The sequence below is a fragment of the Mus pahari genome, chromosome 3 (genome assembly GCF_900095145.1).
Source record: "Mus pahari chromosome 3, PAHARI_EIJ_v1.1, whole genome shotgun sequence".
Classification (NCBI taxonomy): domain Eukaryota; kingdom Metazoa; phylum Chordata; class Mammalia; order Rodentia; family Muridae; genus Mus; species Mus pahari.
The window spans coordinates 94,093,847-94,099,704 of NC_034592.1; the positions used below are offsets into that span (position 1 = coordinate 94,093,847).

The window sequence follows — 5,858 nt, forward strand, 5'->3', positions numbered from 1 at the left end:
AAAATAACCTGTAGAACATTTATGCACAAGATATGCATAATGGAATACACACTGGAGCCAGGTTATGACAAGTGGGAACGCGTTGGTCTAGGCATGTTTGGTGAGGGTGTTCAGGGCAGCAATGCAGCGGGCTCACAGGGTAATCGAAGCCTGCACAGTTGGCAGTGTGTCTTGGAGACAGTGGGACTATCACACTAACCAGGTTGCCACTACACAAGTACCACTTGGCAGCAGGGCAGAGCTGTGGGAACTGAGATGTTTCCCCATACCACCTCAACACCATTTTACTGACCACAGCTCAGATGAGAAGGGTGTGGCTTCCCTAGAAACCCTGCTGCAGCCTGGACAGTGAATTGCTAGGACACTGGGAAGTAAGACTAGAACTGCAGCTCCTTCTGGATTCCCCAGAGGGTGTCCTCACTCTTCTTCAGGCGGGCCTCTTCCTCAGGAGTCAGTGTGACCTTCACAACATCCAAGGTTCCATTTTGTCCCAGGATACATGGGACACTGAAGAAGACATCATCATTGATTCCATAGAGACCCTTCATCATGGTGGAAATGGGATGCACCTGCCTAGGGTTCTTCATTATGCTCTCGGCCAAGTCTGCCACAGAGAGGCCAGTGGCCCAGGATGTGTAACCTCTGAGCTTGATCACCTCATACACACTGTCCACCACCTGCTTGTGAACCTCCTTCCACTGCTCCTTGTCTGCATCAGTGCCCAGTTCTGGGTTCAGAGACTTCAGGGAGACACCGGCAACGTTCACACCACTCCACACAGGCACACTGGAGTCGCCATGTTCTCCCATGACCCAGCCGTGACAGCTCAGTGGGTGGGACCCACAGCCCTTCTCCCATCAGGTAACGGAACCGAGCTGAATCCAGATGGCACCCACTTCCAATAACTCGGCTTTTGGGAAAGCCACTGATTTTCTAAGCCACAAAGGGCAAGTTATCCATTGGATTTGAGACAATAAGCAGCTTGCAGTGTGGACTGTACTTCACAATGTTTGGAATGATGAACTTGAAGATGTTCACATTTTGTTGGACCAGACTGAGTCGGCTCTCTCCCTCTTGCTGACGGGCCCCACTGTGATAATGACCAGCTTGGAGTTTGCAGTTATACAATAGTCTTTGCTGGAGACAATTTTTGGTGTTTTAAGGAAGAGGCTGCCATGCTGGAGATCTATCATCTCGCCCTTTAGTTTCCATGAAGTCAACAAGGCAAGCTCATCTGCCAAGTCCTTCGTTAAGATACTGATGGCACAAGCCATGCCAACAGCACCAACCCCAACAACTGTAATCTTGTTCTGGGGGACCTGTTCTTCCTTAAGAAGATTCGCAATCAGCTGGTCCTTGAGGGTTGCCATCTTGGACTTTGAATCTTTTGAGACCGCTAGTGCGCAATGGGGGGCAACCGCTAGTGCACAATGGGGGGCGACAGGCAAGCAGAAGCAATGTGGCCTGGGCTTGGCGACAGTGGCTCCAGCACCTTTCCCTAGTTGTTATTTGATAGGATTTATCATCCTATCAACTGGGCCATACCACTCTTATTCCTGCTACAGAGTCAGTGGACAAACTACTTTAGTACGTGGCCTAGCATTTTGCTTGCCTTATATCCAGAGTCTAAAAAAACACCCCTGCCCATCTTTTCACCCAGTGCTCACTTGTCTTGTTTCACAGATGAAGAAACTGAGTTATAAAAAGCAGGTGGCAGGGTCAAACCTTGAGTGCAGTCTTCAGTCTCTATCCAGCTTTTTCCTCTCAACCAGCTCAGGCCATCTAGGAGAGGCAGGAACTCTAATGAAATCTGACTGTTGGCCTTGGGTGTCGGAGTCCTTCAGTATGTCTGGAAACAAGGAGGAAACTTACTGACTGCAACTTCCTGCATCAATACTGAATTGACACAGAGAGCTAACTGATAGAGTGTTCCAGTAGCAGAAAGAGGAAATGCGTGAGGCAGCTCGATTGTAATTAAGAATGAGTGGAAAACAGGAAAACAAATGGTCTCACAGGCAGGCCAAATATGGTGTTGCTTGGATGCGTTCCTTCCTGCTCTTGGCAAAGTAGTTACCATTCATGCCTCAGAAGGCGCTCAAGATGTCCAGTGCTCCTGGACGCTCTAACAGTGGGTTCATTGAACAGTTCAACAGACTGTGGACTGTAGTATGCAAAGCACTGGGGTAGAGGGGGGCTAGGAGAAGCAGAAGCAGAAATGAATATAGTAGGCTTCCTGCTTTTGATTTGCTTCTGGTCTCATGGGAAAGACTGTTCTGGTAAACAACTTCTTGGAACATGAGGCAGAATGAAGTAAGCGCCATAACTGAGGGAAAAAGTAAGATCCCTGCGAGCCAGCGGCCAGAGAACGCCTTCCAACAGGGATAATGGAAGCTTCAGGTGGGGACGAGATTTATTGCAGGCCTCGAAGGACAGTGGAATTTATCTGGAAGAGAACAGGGGGAAAATTCTGGGCTCAAGGCCTAGAGATCACAGGCTTATTTCATATGTTCTAGTTTATTAGGGGTCCATGGTAGGGTGAGCAAGCTGTGATCAGCTGGAGCCAAGAAAGGGGCAGGCACAAAGAAGAACAATGGAGAGGTGACTTCCGTGGGTTTATGTTCAGGAACCAGGGAGGAGTTGGCTCTATTCTATTACTCAATTCTCCTCGCTGAATTCTTAATGGGAATAGAATTGAATAGGAGCAAATTGGGAAATTAATTAGATCCCTGAGTACCTCATAACCCTCAGCAGAGGTCTAGGATGAATGCTGACAAGATCAAAGACTAACTTGGTTTTTAAATTCTACAACAGTGCTCGACTCTTAATCTTTCTGACAAGCTCAGTTCTGTACATAAGCAAAAGAATAGCTTGCTCAGGCATGCATATGGAAATATGATATGGATATTCCTCCTGGATTACATTCCTAGCTGTGTGGAGACATTAAAGGTACAGAAACATAGGTACCTTTAATAAAGTGATCTGACACCAAAGAAAATGTGACATGAACAGTGGTCCAGAAATCTGAGTGATCACAAAGGGTCTTGTGGAAGGAATGGTAGAGGTTTTCATAGCATCAGGAGGGATTGGAAGCTTCCTGCCTCTATAGCCAACAGCACACAGGAATCTAGAAGCAGATCCAAGAACCACAGCTTATAACAAAGTCTGTAGCTAATAAGGTTAGCGGGGTTTATGAGGCAGAAAATGGTAACTGGTGACAGGGCCAAAAAGTTAGTGGGAAATAAAGATCAGGAAAGATGGGAGAAGGAACTCCAGTTCCAGAGGATTCGACTTCCCCTTCTGCTTTCTTAGTGCTCTCTTGAGAGCTCATCCTTGGTAAACCTCAGACATTGGCACTTGTACGCAGCGATCTGGTAGTAACAGGAGTGGGAGTTTGGGGAGAGATGTATCTGCAGCTGTTGGAAGTAGAGTGGGAAGAGGATCTTTAGGTTTTCCTGCTCCCAACTCTTATAAGTAGCAAGAGTCCTCTGCCATGTTGTGTGCTATTGTTTATTTGACAGGCATGGTAGCACATGATTGTAATCCAGCCTGGACTGCCACAACCAACCAACTAAATAGATTATAAAGAAGGGGTTTCCCAGAAGTTTGGAACACCCAAGATACAATTCACAGACTATATGAAGCTCAAGAAGGAAGACTACAGTGTGGATACTTCAGTCTTTCTTAGAAGGAGGATCAAAATACCCATTGGAGGAAATACAGAGACAAAGTTTGGGGCAGAAACTGAAGGAAAGGCCATCCAGTGACTGTCCCACCTAGGGATCCATCCCATATACAGTTACCAAACCCAGACACTATTGTGGCTGCCAACAAGTGCTTACTGACAGGAGTCTGATATAGTTGTCTCCTGAGAGGCTCTGCCAGTGCCTGACAAGTAGAGAAGTGGATGCTCACAGCCACGCATTGGACGAAGTGCAGGGTCCCCAATGGAGGAGCTAGAGAAAGGACACAGGATCTGAATGGGTTTGTAGCCCCATAGGAGGAAAAACAATATGAACCAACCAGTACCCCCAGAGCTCCTAGGGACTAAACCACCAACCAAAGGGTACACATGGAGGGACCCATATCTCCAGCAGCATATGTAGCAGAGGATGACCTTGTGAGACATCAATGAGAGGAGAGGCCCTTGGTCTTGTGAAGGCTTGATGCCCCAGTGTAGGGGAACGTCAGGATAGGAAAGCGGGAGTGGGTGGGTTAGTGAGTAGGGGACGTGGAGAATTGTTCTAAACTAATAAAAAACCTTCTAGAAAACAATAAAATTTTCTCTAAGCATTTGATTGGTTTTAGAAGATCTAAAAGAGATGGCCTTAGGTGACCCTTGTGAACAAAATAATAAGCATTCCCTTTTATTAAGCATGTGGTGTGTGCCAGGTGTTATCTTGCTGAATCCTTAAGTGGGGGCATAATTACTCTAATTTTATGGTGGAGGGAATTTAACCTTTAGATTGTTAAGCCTTTTATGCAAATGTATCTAGTTCTAAATGCAATGGTGAACCCTGGCAACATTTGATGGTTGGAATAGTCTTAGCGTTTTAGAGCTGCAGCTTAGAATTACCTTGGAACTCTTCCCTTCCTGTGATACCAGGTGAAGAATGTATGTACCACTGCTTATTAGAAAAGCGAGTCTCAGAAGGTTTGGGCAGGTAAGAATAGTTTCAGCACCCCTTCTATCTCAGGAATAGAGGACAATTTTGGGCCAGTGCTAGAGGATGGTCACTCCATGGAGCCCTGGTGTGAATTTCCAGCTCTTCCAGTACCTCTGGCTCTAACACTTATCTGGCAAGAATCTTGTTTTCCTTCCAGCATAGCTGGGCTGGAGCTTTGTGATAGTATTTGACTTAAGCAAGTTTCCACATGAGCCTCTGTTCTAGTGTTGGAACAAAGCGATGATGGGGGAGGCCCAGCTTGGAAGGAGTCAGGCAGACTGATGCCTTGTGTCTTGTTAAACACCATTCCCCTCCAGGTGTGCACTTTTCTCCAACAGTCAAACTCAACACAAGTCTGGGCTTCCCTCTCCCCTCCCTGCTAATGCAAATATTGTCAATAGAAGGAAAAGAAAAAAAAAAAAAAAGCTGATAGTCGTGATCTGAGAACCTCTGCTTTTAGGTGGAGGATCAAGAGCCCTTCACTTTGCCAAACATTATTTGAATTTTGTAGAGCAAACACTGGAGTTCAAGTTACATCCCACATTCAATATTTGGCAAAGGTGATTTCTCCCACTTGATGTACTTGTTAATTGCTTTGAGATGAAGTGAGAGAGGACACAATCAAAGTATTTTAAGTATCTTAAAGTATTTCACCCCTCTCTCTCTTTTTTTTTTTAACTAGTAAAGAGGCAGGTCTATGGGAGTAAGGGGGTTGCTTCAGATTCACGTAACTTGCATTGTAGTGATTCAACGGTATTGATTGCAATTCTGTTTTTGTTCACGTTAGTATCCAACACACTAAGCTGTTTGTTTTGGATCCGCTTGCAAATACAACTCAAGAACTGATCCACTAATAACAAACAGTGTCACTAAATATTTGGACTCAGTACACTAGTGTCTGTCACAGTGAGATGGATGGTGTAAACTCTACAGTGTCCTGGCTTTGCATCTCAGCTGCACCACCTCTTTACAAAATGGGTATCCCAATGAGACTATCTAGGGCCTCTGGTTAGTAAATCCTGAATGTATATCAGACAACATTACCGCTACCTGGAGACCCCGTGGAATGTCAGGCTTGGTTCTACAACTAACTAGCTCCTCCTGTCTTGTGCCCCAGTTTACTCATCTGTGAGAAAACGTTCTTACAGTCTTGCCATTCAAAATAACATGAGGTTATTCAGGTGCCATGCACAG

At 45.7% G+C, this 5,858-nt stretch overlaps 1 pseudogene; it reads right to left on the reverse strand.

Annotated features, from left to right (window-relative positions):
• Window positions 1–377: 377 nt before the first annotated feature.
• Window positions 378–1,391, reverse strand: LOC110318627 (annotated as a pseudogene).
• Between the last annotated feature and the right edge of the window lie 4,467 nt (window positions 1,392–5,858).